Raw genomic sequence first — 20,149 nt, 5'->3', positions numbered from 1 at the left:
TCACTCTATAAATTATATCTATTACATTATATATTTATTTGTATACTATTATTATATTAAAAGTTATTTATTTTGTTTATTATATATTCTGTGTACTCACTATGTATTAGAAACCAAGGTCTTAAACCAGACTTGCCTAAACTGGGGAGCATACATTTAAACAAAAAGTTCCCAGAATGTCTTGTTGAGAAACTCCGTAACAGAAGCAGACACAGAATACAATTCTACAGGTCAAGTACAGTCAACTTCTTTTAGCGTAGACTACCCGTTCCCTCCCTATAATTTTTGTTCCTTTCTTAGCATGGCCTTCTAGTTAGAAGAAAATGAGTTGTCAAACTAAAAACTGGAAAAAAGTATTGGCTTGCATTAAGCCAAAACAGACCCTTTTTTATTGCATGTCAAAAGTCAGCAACTCCTCCTGTATAAAACAAATTTTTCCATTTGACCTTAAATGATATGTTTCATTTCTGAGCACATGTCGGAAAAAACAAGGAAATGAAAGGGTAGCTCCATAAAGCTGCAGAAGTTGTAACTTTATTCCCTGCTTCAGTCCCAGTGTTCAGAGCATTCAATCAAACAGAAGATCTGCACTCATTCCACCCTCAGCCCGAGGTAGTTTGTGACTGCATCTCCTTTCTGTCATGATAGTACTGGGGAATGAGCAAACCTCAAATTTTCCCTATTAGAATTGTTCTGCTTTGTATAAAATACTTCAGTACCCATGCCTTAAGCCTACACAGTATTTTTGGCTTGTAAGACTCTAAGCTTATACTCTAACACTTCTAAATCTGGGTATAGAGCCTGCCAGCCAGGCTCTTGGCCTCAGAGGGAAAACCAGCCTGCTGTGTTAAACCATGTTTGACCATGCAGCCAAGAGTCCTGATGTACAAGAGTTTTATCTTTGCTCTGTTCCTTCCTTCTCTTTTATGAAAGGAAGAAGGAGCAGCCACACACTTGGGCTACTACTGAAGTTGCTGTCAATATCTGGAAAACTCAAGTGAAGAAAATAATGTTGCTGCTGTTTTACTTTTAGCTATAAATCAGGCATTGTTTGCTGACAGCAGACTTTAACAGTATCTTTGCTTTTCCTCAGCTTAGGTCGTGTGCAGCCTCTGCTCTTAAGAAGAACCGGTAGCGTTCACTGCCACATCACAACTGAGACCGGTGCAAGCTCTAGGACACCTCTGGTGTCACAGTGCTCTGCTTCTCCAGAGTGAGAAATCAAACAAATTAGCTTAATGTCTTGGTCAAGCTAAGCACAGCAAAGATGAGCTCGTACTGCCAGATTCCAGTTTTAAGAAGAGCATGTCTGGCTTAGTGTCCTCTGCCCCTCCACTGGGATGACTTTCAGCCTGCATGAATGCCAGTCTACTTGCTCCATGAAGAACAGTGCTTCACTGCCAGATCTGGCCTCACAGTGGTTTCCAGTGTGTGGTCAGAGTCAAACATTCAGGCACATTGAGAAGAGGGCTCTTAATCCACTTGGGCGCTGGTGTCAGCTCAAAAGTAATCAGTCACAGATGGGATTTTTTTCTCTCAGCATATCTGGAACCTGATACATCCCAGATGAGATCAGTATCTGATGGGATATAATAGCTGCAGGTCAGCAGCCTTGTGAGGTTAAACCTGGATTAAACAACATAGTATAGATGCAGACAAGGCAAACTCTCCAAATTAATATTTCAGAAGGTCATCTTCAAGGCGTGCAATGTACAGTCCCAGTTTTAAAACCAGGGAGATCTCTGCTCTGAGTCTGGTAGCCTACTGAGCATGGGGAACTGCTGACAGCACAAGAGGCAGACAGAGCTTTCTGGCTATCACCCTGAGAGAGCTGGACTCAATCAAATCCAGGAGGGTTATAGACATGCTTCTGGAGGAAATCCTTTGGCTTGCTTAGTGCCACTTTGAGCAGTGGGTGGTTAATCACCAACATCAGATCAAGTAACTGTCTTGTCTAGCAGAGTCTTGAAAACCTCTGTTAATGGATTCTCCAGATTCTCTTGGTAACCTGTTCCAGTGCTGCACTGCCTTCTATCAAAAATGCCTTAGGTTTTTATGGTGGCCACTATCCCTTGTTACTACTGTCACTACTGAATTGAGTTCATTTTGTAACTTGTTTAATCATCCTGGTAGCCTTCTTCTGCCCTCACTCCACTTTCTTAATGTCCATCTTACACTGGAGGGACCAAGACTACACATATACTTGCAGGTGCAGCTTCACTATCCCCAAGCAGAAGCAGACAACAGCTTCCCTCAGTCTGCTGGCTGTACTCCTAATATAACTTGCTATGTGGTTTGCCTTATTTACACCCAGCATGCAGGGCTGGCTCCCATTCAACTTTGTGTCCACTGTAAATCCTTGCATCCTCTTTAGCAGGGCTGCAGCTCAAGTCAGTCAGTTCCCAGCCTGTATCAACGCATAGGGTTAGTCCATCTCATGCATGAAAATACACATTTCCCTTGCTGAACTGCACAAAGTTTCTCTCAGCCCAATTCTCAGGATTAATCATAGAATCATTTGGGTTGGAAAAGATCTTTGAGATCATCAAGTCCAGCTGTTAACCCAGGACTGCCAAGTCCACACTAAACCATGACCAAAAGCACCACATCTATGCGTCTTTTAAAGATTTAGGCAGCCTGTTCCAACACTTGACTGTCCTTTCAGTGAAGAAATTGTTCCTAATATCCAATCTAAACCTCTCGTAGTGTAACTTAAGGCTATTGTCTCTTGTCCTGTTGCTAATTATCTGGGAGAAAAGACTGACCCCCATTTCACTCCAACCTCCTTTCAGGTAGTTGTAGAGGGCAATAAGGTCCCCCTGAGTCTCCTCTTCTCCAGACTAAACAACCTCAATTCTCTCAGCCGGTACTCCTAAGACTTGTGCCCCAGACCCTTCACCAGCTCCGTTGCCCTTCTCTGGACATGCTCCAGCACCTCAGTGTCCCTCTTGCAGTGAGGGGCCCAAAACTGGACACAGTATTCACGTTGTGGTCTCGCCAGCACCGAGTACAGGCGGACAATCACAATCACTTCCCTGGCCCTGCTGGCCACACTGTTTCTGATACAAGCCAGGATGCTTTGGCTGCCTTGGCCACCTGGGCACACTGCTGGCTCATGTTCAGCTGGCTGTTGACCAGCACCCCCAGGCCCTTTCCCACCAGGCAGCTTTCCAGCCACTCTTCCCCCAGCCTGCAGCGCTGCGTGAGGTTGCTGTGACCCAAGTGCAGGGCCCAGCACTGAGCCTTGTTGAACCTCATACAGCTGGCCCATCAATCCAGCCTGTCCAGACCCTTCTGCAAGGCTTTCCTACTGTCAAGCAGATCAACACTCTCCCCTCAACTTGGTGTTGTCTGGAAACTTAGTGAGGGTACACTTGATCGCCTCGTCCAGATCATCAATAAAGATATGAAACAGCACTGACTCGAGTACTGAGCCCTGTGGAACACCTCTTGCACCCAGCTGCCAGCTGGATGTAACTCCATTTACTACCACTCTTTGTGCTTGGCTGTCCAGCTAGCTTTTTACCTAGCACAGAGTACACCCATTCAAGCCATGAGCAGCCAGTTTCTCCAGAAGAATCCTGGTAAGCTCTACCATTCAAAGTATGCCAAGCAGTCTGTCCTAATTGAGCATTGCCAACAGCAGCAACAGCTTCAGCTGTGAAGAAAGTCTCCAGGAAAAAATAGCTGCTAAAATCCACAATTTTATTAGATGGATGTGAACTGTTACTAATTAAAACCTGACAGCTACAGCCAGGCTCAAAAGCAAAGCTATTAGAGCCTCCTAAAGGGTAACATGTGCATCAGGTCTGTCCATCTTTTTCCATATATGAGAAAAATAGCACAAACTGTCACACTGAACTGGTACAAGAACTTTGTATGGGACCCATTAAAATATCAGAAGATATATTTCAACCAGAGCTGTCTTTGTGTAAGCTTGTCAGGAGGCAGTGTGGTAACATGAGGAAAGGTTTGTGGGTAGGAAGAAAGGTTGCCTTCTGAATCTATTTGCATAAGAATTCGTATCTTATTACATAAGATATCATATTTGAAGATTAATTCATGTGGTTCTTGCCTCCGTGTATGACAAATTAAAGTTATGTACAGTGATTTGATAAGGTCACTGTGACTGTCATGGTATATTGCACTGAATAACTCATTAGCAGTGTCTCCATCAAAACACTGAAAAAGCTTACCAGGGTATTATTTATTTAATGAGATGCCCTGGACCAAAGCAACTAGAATATACATGATTATTGATATGTTTTTGGTTTTAAGCTCTGCATCTTCTGTAACAGCACACAATATAAAAGCCTTTATGAAACACTGAAATATTATATCACATTGGTTCTTAACTAGCACAGGGCAAAGGAAGTCACTACCACTGTAACTAACAGGGGAAAAAAACCCAAAAAAGTTTCAAGGATGCTTGCTTATGTAGAGCTTTCACTGACTGGGTCCACCCAAAACCACTAGAAAGAGAAGAATCATTGCTACAAAACAACCCATTCATAAAATTGTAGCAATTTACTCAGAATTGGACAGAGTGCCAGTTGCATTACAACACAAATTACAAGCTTGATCCTGCCTGTATGAACAAGGGATTTCTGAGGAAAGAGGAACTGCTTGCTTTGAATTGTCACTGGTTCTCACTGTGAAGGTGAGAGAAGGAATATTTTGTGGCACTACAAGCACCAGCTCCTGAATTGTTTGGGAAGAGTGATGGGATGTAAACAGAGAGGAAGAATGTGATTGCTACAGACATTTTCTTCCATTGCCTGCAGGTGATATGAGCCCAAATAACTTTATGGTCTGTAGGAACATTTTTGCCATACATCTTTTCAGAAACCATATGGATACAGCCTTCCTTTATATCTCCATTTCTTAGGGCTTTATGTCACTTAACTTTAGTCAATTGCTCTGGCATTTAAATTGGGAGTCTAGTCATCCTAAAAAAAATGCACCTTATATGGTAATTCACATCACCTGGAGGTAATTATGTTCCTATCTAATCTGAATCACATGTCATCAGGAGGCATTTCCAGAATGTGAAGCTGAATGCCTATATACAAGTTCACACAGGCACTACAAAAAAGTTCGCCACTGTGCACATACGTATTGTATTTTGACATTTCATATGATATAAATATTTGCAGTTGTGATTCAGAGAACTAAGTACTCCTGGACCCTGATGATTGTGTGTTTTCAAAAGTATGGTAACATAAAAAAACCCAAAACTTGACTCTTCATTAAAGGCACACAACCAACCAAACTGCTGACACTGCTTAATGCAGCAAACATCTCAAATATGGCAACACAGAATTACAGCGCAAAATGCTTAAAACTACAAATTTGCGAATACTAAGACACATGCTTACTTTTATTTATGTAAACATGTTGATTTTGATGATATTTTAAACAATGAATAATTAAGCTTCTGGATGTTTGTGAGACTACGGTCTTTACAGTATGGAAACAAAAGGTAGAAGGCTTAAATTAACATGGAAAATGGCAATCTGAGATTCTGAGAATGTATCTACTCGATACTGCTACCTAAACAATATTCTTTAAACATCCTGATCTCATTAAAGGAAAAATGGTAAAAAATAAAAACCCCTGTGAAACATACACTGTGTTTAGCTTGGGTCCTCTGACACTTCAGGCCCAATATTGGTCTGTTCTTGCTAAAGATACCACATCAGGCCCTCGTCATAACTACAGTTTAAACCCTACATTTTAATTGTCCTGTGCTTCAGAAAGGCAAAATGTTTGAAAATTTCAACAACTTCAGTGAAGTGTTAAATAGAATAGCGTTCATTAAATAACAAAAGAAAAAAGTCATTTTTTAAATAAAAACTGTACTATTACAAGACACTTTTAAAATTGTCTAACTAAACATATTCATTAACAAAGATATGTGGGAAAAGTATGCAGTGAGCGGCAAGTGCTTTGTCACTTACAGACCCAGACACATGGATGGTATAAATCAATGCCGCTTCATCCACTTGCAAATGCTGCATTAATTTACACCCCATGCTTGATAACAGAAATGAGACCAGAAACTAGAGCAGTGACCCTTTGAGTAATGCACTTTGCCTTTATACATAATGACTTTACTATACATGATGATTTTCTACCAACAATGCATATTATTTAAATGTATTAAATTAGAAATAATATTAGTATTTATGCAGCTGAACTGAATTCCATATGAAATCAGTGATACAAATACATCTAACCGAAGTTAAAGTATCTGGACAACAGATCAATGTATTTTTTAGAGGTGTTTTTTTCAGAAATCAAAAGTTACTATGTATCATCTACTGATCTTCCAGTTTGAAAAAGAAATATTTCTTACCCACAGAAGAGGCTAGGTTAGTTTAAATCCATCCCAAATTGCAATGTTAAGGTCAGTATCAAAATACTTGGATTTGAAAATCCTTTGTTCGGTGCAGGGAAAATTACTTACCATTTGAACAGCCTCTCCATTACGTTTATTAAGCTGTAACTGAAGCACAGCACGGTGCTTGTAACCACCCAGCCTGATTTTAATGGCTAAAGCGTTTGCATCAGGTCAGCGGTGCTCTGCTTACTGTAGTGATGGATTTACTCCTTTTCTCCCCTCCCCACCCCACAAGCAGATAATCATGAGGGAGCAGTATAAATGTAAACTATTTACCTTGTAAAGAATGCAAAGAATTCAATTAATGCCATGTCTTCTGAGAATAAATTACATCGCAGTAAAGGAGCTGATGTGCTGCTCCTGTTCTTGGCTCCACAGAGATTCTTTTGGGTGTAATTACAAAGTTAGGGCTCTTAAATAACATGATATACAAAGCTTCTTCGTTTTCTGCTTAGCACCCAACTCTGTCTTTGCTGAAGAGCAATCCTGAGCACACTCAAGCAACCATCCTCTTATAAAACCCTACTCCTGTATGCTGCTCTTCAAGAGCCTTTTGATGTGACTAGACTGGTAAGCAGGAACTGCAATCAATTTCCAGCTTGATACCAAGGAAAAGTTACTTCTCAGATAATATTAATCAACTTTTCAGACTTTCTAACAAACTATTATCTATGTATCAGCAACTCAGTGAAGTTACAGTGATATTCTCTAAAAATTTACTTTATTTAAATCAAATAATCATCCAGTTTGAGATCTTGCCTTTATAGTGATAGAAGATATCCTGAATAATAACGAATTAAATATAACAATGCTCTGCATTGTCATTTATGATTTATGTCATGTAGCAGTCTGTAACATACCAATATTTTATGTTCTAGGTGAAAGTCATTAAGTGTTGCCAGCCTATTCAATAAATGCAGCCAAACTGCCTGCCCATGCATTGGCCTTCAGTGTAATAAAAAACAGCTTTCAACTACATACATAAAGGGTTCTTCCCATTTTTCAGAAAAAAATATTATTCTTTTCTTTTGCCTGTCTTGAAGCACAGGGAACTTGCAGATCTCAATGGTCTGAGAGGAACTGTGTATATCCCAGAGCAGTAGTCCTAGTCCTCATTTGTGGATCACATCCACAAACTACATGAACACAAGCAAAATGAACAGATGCAATATGCCCCAGCTCATACTGTTTCTTTCGGTAAAGCAGCTGTCTCTATATCCTCTCTACTGCTGTCATTCTTCTATAGTCCCTTGGAGACTGAGACAAAGGTGCAATCTGAGTTCCCACAAACCACAGCAAATCTGAAGCAGGTTCACCTGCAAACATCAGAACCTTTTGTAAAACAAACCAAACCACCATTGTCTGCCCTGGAGCACTGGAGTTTCCAACTGAAAAACTGCATACTCTAAGAGATGAGTAAAACACATTAACCCGTTCATCACTTCTCATATAATCTACCTACAGCTCTTCTGGATATTAAGGAAGGGTTTTGAGCAATTGGTCCATGAAACTTGGGATCCAGTATCCCTTTACCAAAAAGAAGAAAAAAAAAGTTGATTTTGGATACCTCTATACATAAAAGAAGGGGAGAGGGTAATCTCTGGCTTGCCAGTTAAGTGTTATTTACTGGCTCATGTTCACATGGTGAAGGTTCATGTAGAACAAATGAAATGTATCTTGAATGCATAGCACGTGGTCGTGATTATCCTGTGATTATCATGCTGTGTTGTTCTGCTGTAAGACACAATTATCTTTTTTTGTGGCTTCTTAATTTCACAGTGTCTAAAGTGGAAACTGCATTGCAACATATCAGAAAGGGATTTTACAACATAAAAGCAAAGGTGTTTGTATACGTTCTAGTAAGTAGTGGATGAGTATGTGTAGGCAGGGAACCATATTTGAGGCTACAAAGCCTTTTGAAATAGACAGCAGATTGGTCAGGGCATAGAGCACATAATCTGGGGGAGTTTCATCCACTGTGTCTGTTGGGAGTGGTCTCTAGGTACCATCCATAGCCTTTGCCACAGAGAGGACTAGTTGGAACTGTTCAAAACTGAGCCAGCAAGATAAATAACAAACCTGTAGACTACTGGAGGTCCAATGCCTTTCCCTCTTTTTTATAGTGTAAACAGACCCTTTGAAGTTTTCCCTGTGAATGTTGTCTAGCCACCTTTTCTTTCTTTCTGCTTGCACCAAGGTAAGTGGTGCAAAGGGCAATTCTGCATGGCAATGCCTTTCCCCCAGGGAAGAAGTAACTTACTTGCAGCAGGCTTAAATTTCCTGCAACATACTTGAGACTACTTGGTACCTTCTGTGACAAAAGCTTCAACAGTTATTAAGCTAACCCTGATAGCCATGTAGTAGAAATGCAACATTATAATTTCTAACTACAATGAAATAGTTTTACAACATTCCTAGGCAATGTAGTACCAAACACTGCTGCCTTGTCTGAATAAATTGTGTCATGATTAACCTGTTTTTGAAACATTTTCTTGAAACTGGGTAACAGGTTTGGAAATTATAATGGGAAGAAAAATTAAAAGATGCGCACACACACACACAAGTTAAATAATCACACAGACTTTCTTTCCTTAGTAAAATCAAAGCAAAATATGCTTATATGTTTCCCAAAGATTAACAATACCATTGCTAAAGCAGTCAATTTTACATTTTCTTAAAGAAATATTGTTAAATCCCCATGTCAGGATCATGAGAGAGTTTAAAGTAACCAGAAAGAAATAGTCATCTCATTCAAACTGACTGCACTAACATGTTTTTTAAAGATATATCTATATATATACACAAGTTAAAATAGAAACTAAATTGGCTGTTTGAGCTAACCCCTACAATCTTTTGTTCACTTTTGAATCTATGAATTTATGTCACTCATTATTTGGGATTTCCAGAAGCAGCCAATGTATATTTGTTAGATTAATGTTAAACACTTAATAAGGCTTGTCACTTACAAAGCCTTTGAGCAAATAGCAGCATCATCTTTGGTCATATTTTAATAATCTAAATTGCTATAAATCACATCAACACTAAGTAAAATTCAAGAAGTTCCAAAACAGAAGGCACAATGGCAGCAAAGAAGATCTGGGCTTGCCAAATGACAATTAAAAAAAAAAAAAAAAAAAAAGAAAGAAAAGAAAGAAAAGAAAGAAAAGATGAGAAGTGCTCTAGAAAAACATATCTCCTTTTAGTCCTTGCACAGACCTGGCTGTCTTTATTTGCTTGTGATGCAAAACTTACGAAGTTGCAGGTAAGATGCGAAGACAGGAGTTACTTCCTTACAGTCCAGTAAATGGAGATGTAATAATACATTCGTCTCTAGTCCACACTTACAGATATAAGACAGAGAGGAGGGGAGGACCTGCATCTGGGAATATATGCACTGGAAAATTCTTCCTGCCATCACAGTATAACATAAAGGGCTTGTTACGCAGACCAAGGACACTCAGATCACAGTAAGTGATGAAAAACACTGAGGCTGTTATCAATTACTTCTAAATCTGCAACTTTGAAGCATGAATTAACACATAGGTGCACAGTGAGAGGAAGCCAAAAATTGCAGTTGCTATGCGTCAAATGTGCTGAGAAAGTTGAGCAGCAGCAGAAACAATCAACTATTTTACTGTAAATTAATGCCTGAACAAAGAAACAAAAAATCAAATTGTTTCAAAACCTGGGGCAGTTCTTTCATTACAGGCATTCTCAGATATCACTATTAAGGCTGCAAATATGCCAGGGACCAAGAGGCAAACAGCATATGAGAATTACAGAAAACACAGAAGAAAAACACATAAATCAAATTTTGCAAAAGCCTGCATGCAGAAAATTTAGAAGAAAGAGAGAAAGAGAGAAAGAAAGAGAGAAAGAGAGAAAGAGAGAAAGAAAGAGAGAAAGAGAGAAAGAGAGAAAGAAAGAGAGAAAGAGAGAAAGAGAGAAAGAAAGAGAGAAAGAGAGAAAGAAAGAGAGAAAGAGAGAAAGAGAGAAAGAAAGGAAAAGCTATATGTGGATCAAGAGAAACAGGATATTCAGTTCATACATCACAGACAGTCAAAAGCCAAAAGGGAAACAGTGGTTCAGAGACCTAGCCATAAGGGTTGGCAAGCACACAGGAAAGGAAATCCTCTGCCAAGTGGACTGTGGTTCTACATGCAATCTAATCATTTACAGAGATTACTGTAAAATAAAAGCAGATGGAAAACTAGTTTACAGTAACAAAAACTCCGCAGCAGAGCTAATATGTAGGCCTTTGGTCACTGTTCAGTGTACATCAAGGGACTGCCATCTCAGTTTCCAAATAGCAAAAGGATTGAAAACAGGCCCTCCTCCTTTCTGCAGAAAAGCACCTTATCTGGAATATTGCATTCAATTCTAGACAGTCAAATTGGAGAAGTTCAAAAGAAACTACCACAAATGTTTCTGGGGCCTGAGGGCCTGAGGGACTGATTTATGAGGAAAGATGAAAAGAATTAAATATGCATAGCTTAGCTGAGCAGTGACTAAGGAGACACAAGTTAACAGAAATTTGAAGGGTGAAAGGGAAAAAGAAAGGTTATACAGCATAAAAAAGAAGAAAATTTGGAACAATAAAATGAATTTAATATAGTGCAAATTTAGGCAGAATACCAAGATAAAAATAACACACATGGATGAGATTAACAGGTAAACCCACAATATTCCTTGTTTGGCATACTATATATACATATACCCAGTGGTGTATAGCCATATGAAAGCACAAATGTGGGCTCAGCAGTCCAACATTTCTGGCACTCAGGACAGCCCACTCACTTGGCTCTGGCACCTCCAGATGGACCTGCAAAGTTCTGTAAAGACAGTCCTCCAGAAAAGTGGAGAAGCAGCCCTGGACAATTTCTGGTATGTAGAGCTACACCATTGCCATCTGAAAGATTTGTCCCCCTTGCGCTAGCAGGATAGTTATTGGGTATGTCCTAGGTGAGCCTGGACTATGGTTAGAATAGCAAGAATGATTGCTGGTCTGAGCTGGTTCTTCATGGGTAAGTGAAAATGAAAGCAGGTTGAGCAGCTGTCCTGACAACAGAGTTTACAACAGTCTGCTAATGTCACCTTCCACATCTACCACCTAGCATTATACTTGTGATCACATAATACTATAGTACAGCTCTATGGCACACATAATGTAAGTGCAGAGAGAATCACTGTCACACTTGCTTGTGAACGTGCCTAGCAATATCACTTCTGGGTTAAGTTAAAATGGGGAAATCCACCTGATCATCTGTCTGAAGAAGAGGAAGAAGAAGCAGAAAAAGAAGAGGAGGAAGAAGAAACTGAACAGCTTGATCTCATTTGACAAACTGAAAAAAGAAAGCAGAGTATCAATGGATATACCCCCAGTCTACAGGAAACTTCCAAGTTCCTTCACTGAGGAAGTAGTAACTAGACAAACATAAAAAATGCTTCAAAGCCATTGAAGGAACTGAAGTAGGAAGTCAAACAAATTATTATTGCAGCTCCAACTTTAGTTCTCACATGACAGAAAAAGTGTCTCTCGGACACAACATATCTGTATATTCATTGCTGATTAGGAGGAATTAAGTATGCCATTTAGATTGCCTTAAGAACTTTACTTTTCACAACTGTCTGTATGATTTACACATGCCACTACTACAACTAACATTATTAGTTCTGCAGTTAACAAAATCAAGCAATTGTGTCCAAAGTAAAGCATCTGAAAAGCAAGGTATTTGTTTCATCTGCAACCTGCGATTTCTCCTGTTTCACATAAACTGAATGCTGAGTAAGGGATATACTGTTTTCACATGTTTTCTTAGAGCCTTCTGCAATAAGCCACCTAAAGACAACAATACTACCCTTTCCACAAAGACTGAAAAGAAGGGGAAATTTCTACATACCTGCCTGTCTCCTTCCTTCTCCTCAGCTTAGACACCAACATTTACAAAACTTTTACAGGAGAAAGCTTTGATTCCTTATATAGTAAAAGGACTACACTTGAAAGCCATCAATTAGCTTTCAAAATATAACCTTAATAAAACACTTCATTTTCTGGAAATGTCTGTACAACATCCCATATATATTGTATATGTCATACTTCATAACATGATTTGTGCTGAATCGGACCACAGCAGGATGGCCCAGATCTATTGCCTGTCTACATGCTCTGAATACCACTTTGATCTCTGAAAAGTCATACTGCATAGAGAGACATTCATAATAGGATTTACAGCCAAAGATATCAGCCTCCATGTTTTCCTTCTTCCCAAGAAGAACGTTTTCTGTTTTAAAATCAACTGTGAAGTAAAAGAGAGCAAGGCACACTTCCACGTAGAAACCTTACAGGAACGTCTCTATTCTAGCTGGGTAAAAACCTAGTAATAAAGGACCAAATGCTCTTCCACATCCGCGGGGTGCCCTCCTGTCCACACTCCTTGCCAGTTCCCATTCTTACTGGCCAAAAAGACATGAAGATAACTGCATCCTGGCTCTCTGAATCACCATGCAGAGGGGAGGAACTTGTCAGGGACAGCTGTCTTTCAGTGTAAAAGAATGGCACTGGCAAGGGAAACAGATTTGGCAAAACTACTTGCATTTCTGTTTCTGCAGGTTACAACAGACTGACCATGTCATCTGTTCCCTGAGGGTATGTGCAGTAGTTAAAATACTAGAACTTGAAGATTTCTTTTAGTAGGTCTTATTTTGCTGTGGTTTGCACTGAAAGCAGTTGCTTGAAAGCACACAAATGGAAAATACATCTTTTAATAAACCATCAGTTGTTTGTTTTGTTTTTTTTTTTTTAATTGTTGGTGCTCCTTTATGTTATATTAAAATTTTGTGTTAGGACAACAATTGTTTGTTCCCAATTAAACTAAATGTCTGTTGACTTAATTGATTTCCATTTGTTTAAGAACAAATTAGAATCACTTCAATTCAAAATTTTACTTCCTTTAAAATAACCATGTTTATACTGTGGTAATTTTGATGCAGGTCTAAATGTCTGTTGACTTAATTGATTTCCATTTGTTTAAGAACAAATTAGAATCACTTCAAAATTTTACTTCCTTTAAAATAACCATGTTTATACTGTGGTAATTTTAATGCAGGTCTAAATGTCTGTTGACTTAATTGATTTCCATTTGTTTAAGAACAAATTAGAATCACTTCAATTCAAAATTTTACTTCCTTTAAAATAACCATGTTTACACTGTGGTAATTTTGATGCAGGTATCAATGTAAATTACCTACAAATATTTTGTCTTTGGTTTTACAACTTACCAACTGTGCAAAATATACCATGATATGACATATTAATTTGTCTGAAATGAGAAAGAAAAGGAATTGTGATTATTTGGAGAAAGAAGTTACTTCAGGAGTAAAAATATATCCCTTAGACACAACATTTTCACAAACTTTGTGAGAAGTGACTATTTTGCTACAATTTCACATGTGGGTATACAGAGGTTTGGGGTTTTTTTATGTTCTCTGTTCTTGCAACAATCTTATAAAAAATGTAATATCAGAATTCTGAAGCTTCATGCTGTGTCAATATGGTGAGAAAATATGATATTTTGACCTTCACAATCTTATTCTATCTTATTTACAGGGTGGCTAGAATTTTTTTGCTGTTGGCAGAATCACTGTATTAGAAGAAAAAAGCACTCCAAATGTCAAAATTTTAAGCAATTTCTTTATAATTTCCTTACAAGTTCACAGTAAAGTTTTCCACAGAAACTGTTGATCCCTCTTTCTCATGACCGATTTTTCACAGTGGGAAACAAAATGTTGACATAAAAATTATTTTTGGGACGACTGTAATTTCCCTCAAAAACATTATGAATAGAAGCTATTTTTAGTTGAATACAAAGTTGGAAATCTTATAGCCTTCAATTGTCCAAGTTAATATTGCTCCTCCTGTTGTTACGTCAAAATGTATTTTTCCAAATACCAATTTAATACAAATCCTCATCTTAATATAATTTCCAAATGCTATTATAAGCACTTGTTATTGTTAGGAAAGTTGTCATCTGTTGTTACTATTAGGAAAGCTCTATTTACTTGGAGACACACTCGACAAATTATTAGATGATCAGTATTACAAAAGCGCAAAGATAATTGGGTTACTGCCAGCTCAAAATATATTTTTCTAAATATTGCTTTGTATGTCTAAATACAGATATTAAATTAAAGGTTGTTTTTACGTCTTTCCTGGCATCCAATGTAATGATTTCTAACTTATTGATATTTAGGAGAGGTATAAAATTAGTTCAAATGAAAAAAAAAAAAAAAAAACAAACCAAAAACATTGAGTTTCTCTCATTGTCACATGACCCCAGGAACTGGAGAATAAAAATAAATAAATATATCTAGTACTATAAGCTGGGACAGAAGTGCTAGTGTTAATAGGTTATAAAAAATTTCCTTTTTTTTCCTCTTATCCTGCATCGATCCTGTGATTACATTGAAAGAGACAGAGACAAAAAGAGTTTAACAGAAGTAAAAATATTCTACCTGTGGCTCTACTCATATCAAGGTTTGTAAACTAAAAATCATTTGTTCTTGACTTCAGAATTAAAGGCAGTTTTACCTAGTTTTTCAGATACCCTTCTTGACATCCAAATTATCATACTGACTAAACTTTTTTAAAGAAAGTCTGCATTGTATATCACTGATGCATCAGATTCAGATTCAGTCTGTCAAAATGGAATAAGAAGCACAGTATATTTTATTTCCTTTTCTGTATTTCAGGGTAGAAATCTCTCAAAAAAATACCTTTCATCAAAATCTCTTTATTCCCCCAGAATTGCTTTATGCATCTTCACAAGATGTGAAGAACACTCCCAAGTAGTGGCTCGTCACACAGAGCTGCTCCTCTTGCTGTATCAGGACTACTGGGAAAGACGACTCCTGACTCTTCCTCCCAGCCCCATTTTCAGCAGGCAGGGTCTCTCAGTCATGCTAGGCATCTCATCTCAGTAATAACCTTATGCCACAGGTCACAGTGTCATAAGCATGTACAAGGAAAAAGAAGTTTCCCCTGCAGCCGTGTTGTACTTAGCTCTCCTTATTGCAGAAATAAACCATGACACACAAGTTAGCTGACACCATCATGAAATATCAACCTGAACTAAAGGGATGGCTGTTGAATAAGGACTGGTACAAACATCCTGCTTCTGTTGACAGCTCTCCTTCCTGCCACCTGCATAATTTTACAGGTTTTGTGCCTTGAGTTCTGGCTCATTGGTAGCAGGGGACACATCCAGGACGACATGGGAATTCTCTGGGACACCATAAAATGGACTAAATAAATACCACCTTCTGCCCAACCCTGGAATAGAAGAAATCCTGTCCATTGGAAGAAGAAAGCACACTGAAGACTTTGCTAGTTCTCTCACATCACTAACTGCCCAGCATGACAGAGCACCTATGTGTCACTGTTACTTGGGTTACCACACATCCTGCACAAGCCACTATAGAAGTAAAAGGTTCATCTATCACAGACCAACTAGGAGTCTCCAATTTTTCTTTTCAGGCTCCTTTTCTCTTCTTATTCAGTCTAAGCTACAGCAACTCACCCTATTGAAACACAGATGAAATTTTCACAGGCTGTTACAGTAAGAAAGCTGACACAAAGGTATCATCTGTTTTACCCACAGTATTGCCTCTTCATCCATGGAAGATTCAAGTTCAAGTCCCCATCCTCTGTAAACTAAAACTAATGTATCATATAACATCTTCTGCTACCCCTTCCAAGCTGAATAAGGTTCAGGTGGAGCTGTCGCTTGGCACATGTCTGGAGCCTCAGGAGACTCTGGGTGATCTGGGAATGGCTGAATCCCTTGGGAAAAGTGCACAGACTGAATTTAAAGTGCTAAATGAGAGTCTGGGATGATATGCTTCTTGCCTCCAAAGTATCCTGGAACGTGCTAATGCAATCTGTCCCATAACCCTGGTGAAAAGGGACAGGCACCACCACAGGTGAAACACTCATCCAAGTATGTTGAGAGTTGCAGCGGTTAATAATATTACTGAAACAGGAAGTGCATTGAAATGGCAAGCTATGGAAAAGTGAGGTAAAATTAAATAAAATGGAAATCATAACAATAACCCACCAAATTTACTTTTCTTTCATTCATAACTGACAGTAAGTCTGTTATCAAATCTGTGAATTAGTGTGAAAAATACTCAAGATGACATTTTTAAGTACATTACTGCTGGCTTTGGCCTTTCAAGACAATGTATATGATTAAGGTCTCTGGCACTGCAGACTAAAGTCAAGACTAAATGTTTTTAATGTAAGGAAGAACCCCTGTAGTAAATGTTTTTTTGAAATACAATGATTAGGAGGCAGTAAAGAGAAGGAATAAATCAGTACAGACTACAAGATATCTGAAGAGGATGTAGCAAAATTTAAAGGCCAAATCTTCAGTGCATCTTCTACTCTAATTAATTTTCATTGTGGACAAGCTGTGCCATGTATTCAGATGCTGAAGGTAATAAGGCCTAGCTATTGCAGAGAATTATAATGTTTCTTTTATATCTTGTTTCAAATCATGAATCAAATTCACCAATAAACATCTAATTAGTATGTCCATCCCAGATCTCTGCAAGCATTGGTTTGTAACAAAGCACAATTCAGTGTTTCATAACTCATACAAAGGAGATAACGGAATAGGAAACAGATAATCCAGAAAGAATGGAAGTAGACTCTGATATTCAGATTTGATGATCTTAATATTTGGATAAATTCACTTGGTTTAGGCTTTCAGCTGGCATGATTACAACTCCTTAGCAAGGTTTTAATTCTGTTTGCATTTATGCACCTCTACAGAATTTGCAGCAGAAATCAGACTCTCGAGTACTGAATTTAAGCCCCCTTACTAAAGTACTGTTTTTCTCAGTTACCTTTGCAGATCCCTCAGAGGAGGTCTAGAGCATAGGTGCGAAACCACAGTCATAACATGTAAATGATGTTATTTATGTCATAACCAGATATACAAGGGAAAGAAGATAGCAGCAAAGTGCTGCATAATTTGCAAAATCACATTCATTTGTACAGACTATCACACCAAACACTGAGACAAAATGGTGCCCAGCAGCTGGCAGATAACATGGTACTCTCCTATGTACCACTGTTCTCTCTTCTAAACAGCTTATGCTAGCTGATGGCCAAGGAGAAGCTACTAGCAAAGACAGGGACAGCTCTCGGCAGCCAAGGTACTTGGCTGCAAAGAGGAGATGGGCACTAGTTGTGACAACATGAGCTGCTCAAACAGGCAGACACGCCTACAGCTTGTGTTTTAAATGCTGCAGGTGCCAGCTGAAGACAACACGATGGCTGCAGAAGTCCTTATTCCAGAGTATTACTAGGATAAAGACCTCACTGGGCACAGCCCCAGACAACCTGGTCTGACCGTGCAGCTGCCTCTGCTTAGAGCAGGACGATGGACTGGAGACCTCCAAAGGTTGGATTTTTCCAACCTGAAAGATCCTATGACAAGATAGTGATGGTAGGTCTCATTTTCACAGCCTCCTAATGGGAGCAGTGCACTAGGAAAATGAAAGAATATAAGTAAAATTGTACTAATGCCATAGGAGAACAGCTATAGTCCTTCTCAGCTCACATCGCCATACTTAATCCCTGCAGAGATTAAAAAAAAAAAAAGTGCAAACACATGCAATAGCCAGGCACGTAGCACTACAGTTCATAAAATACTCACTTTAAAGTGCCATTAATTTACATCTTGTAGATACTTCCCCTCTCCCCAAAGCATACTAAGAGACAGCGCTCTGCAAGCATGCTTCCTCTGGCTCGATGTATTTTCTTTCCCATACAGAAACCATCAGTGAAATGGATTAAAACCGAAGTGGGATCTGAAGAGTCACATCCCAACCTCTGTGAGGTTCAGCTGCTCTCAGCAGATCTCAGAACACTGGTGGTGCTGCCACCCTGCACGTAGGCCTGGCCCATATTTGATCCCAGCTGTCTGCCAAACACAAACGTCAGCAACACTATTGGCATGTTCAGTCAAATGGCAACGCTCAGGGGAACGTCCTCAGATAATCAGATCACAGAGACAGTGTTTCTCCTTCAGAAATTACAGGTGGAGATGGAAGCACTTTTGCCTGCACTTCTCCAAGCGCAGGCAGTAAAAAGCCCTTCTGGCAGGCTCTAGCCAGCACCCATTGCCTTCTGAAGCACACTATTTGGAAAGAAAAGTGCTATGTGGTGAAATACCCTGATTTAGTGAGAAATCACTAATAACAAAATTTCAGATTTGGCAAAGAAGGAACAAATAATATTGCCCAAACTAATGCTGTACGTTCACCTTCCCCTCTGCTGTGTTTTAGTCTTTCATGCCTGCCCTCTAGCCAATGCAATGAACACCCCAAATAGTCATCCTTTGCTTCTTTTAAATGGGAGAACCTCACAGTCATCCTCACCTCTTTCCAATTAAGAAACCTGTATTTTTATTGTAGAGTTACATATTTATAATGCTATTGAACACACATATGCCCATATACATGCACTATAGTTTCACTTTAAGAAAGTAATTCCAAAGTGAATACAGACTGAACAATACCTTTCTGACATCTTCAAAATAGTTATTATGCCACAAATTCCTCATCTGCATTTATCAAATCTCATGACAAGCTCAAGGACTTATTCTTGGAATGCACTTTTAAAACTATGCAGTAAAACTAACCTGTACCTCTCTGCATGAGCAGGGAATTTAGGCTTGTAACTCCCACCAGCGTTAAAAGCAGTTCCATACACAGGTCCCATTGAACCCAGACAAGAGGAAATCCTCATAAATAATATTCCCTTGAATTACTAAAATACTTCCAGGGCACTTGTATTTCATATTAAAACATCAAAGAACCACACCACTTGTTTCTTAACTGTAATACAGTATTTTAAAAATAGTTTCAGAAATGTCCTTGGTACACTTAAAGCCATCAAAGACCACAATCTGGAGAGAAACCCTTTTACAGCAATCTGCTATTTGTCATGTAAAAACGGTGACATAATCACGAGAAGTCTGAAGTTTTCCAAGTCCTGCAGTAAAAAATATCCAAGGCTAACATACTACTACTGCCTGTCCAAAACAAGTACTTAAACAATAATTCATTTATCTGATGTAAAACCAGCAATTTCCACTCAGACCCTGGGTGCTTTAAAAGGCAAACCCAAAAAGCTCGAAAAATGTGCAGCTAGGAAGACAAGCAGCCTTGATAAGCAGACCAAAAAAAAAAAAAAAAAAAAATGCTGCTAGGAATTTGCTCTGCATTGAATCAATACATTTAGCATAGAACCTTATTTCAGTCTTTAAGGAGGTACCCTGCATGATTCAAGGTTAAAAGTTCATTAGTATTTTTCAAGTCTGTCACACCAAATAGCTAAATATTATGATAAGGAGGGGATACAAGCCTTTGAACTACAATAGATGATGAGATGTGTTTGTAATTATGAAGCTATTCTCATTTATGTATTACCCTTGTAAAGTCTAAGAGCCATGTCTGAGGTTGTCCTTACAAGCGTCTTTAACATAATGCTGTGAATGACATGTTACTTCTTTTTGGATATTATTATCTTGATTAATTTAAACAAAAGTTTTAAAAGCTGATCAGTACGAACTTCAGAATGAGAGCTTTATCACACACACAATGAAGTTGCCTCTGAACAGAGGAAAAGAACACTGTGCTCTGCCTGCATATTCACATGCAAAGTAACAACTCCCCTTC

At 38.7% G+C, this 20,149-nt stretch overlaps 1 protein-coding gene across 4 annotated transcripts in view; it reads right to left on the bottom strand.

The window, feature by feature from the left end:
* The window catches only part of MYO16 (myosin XVI), a 452,710-nt gene that overhangs the window by 301,368 nt on the left and 131,193 nt on the right, over positions 1-20,149 (bottom strand). The gene's annotated exons all lie outside the window — the stretch shown is intronic.

The sequence above is a fragment of the Falco punctatus genome (genome assembly GCF_963210335.1).
Source record: "Falco punctatus genome assembly, chromosome: 2".
NCBI lineage: Eukaryota > Metazoa > Chordata > Aves > Falconiformes > Falconidae > Falco > Falco punctatus.
The sequence above is the reverse complement of the archived record's forward strand: the minus strand, read 5'-3'. Positions and strand labels throughout refer to the sequence as shown.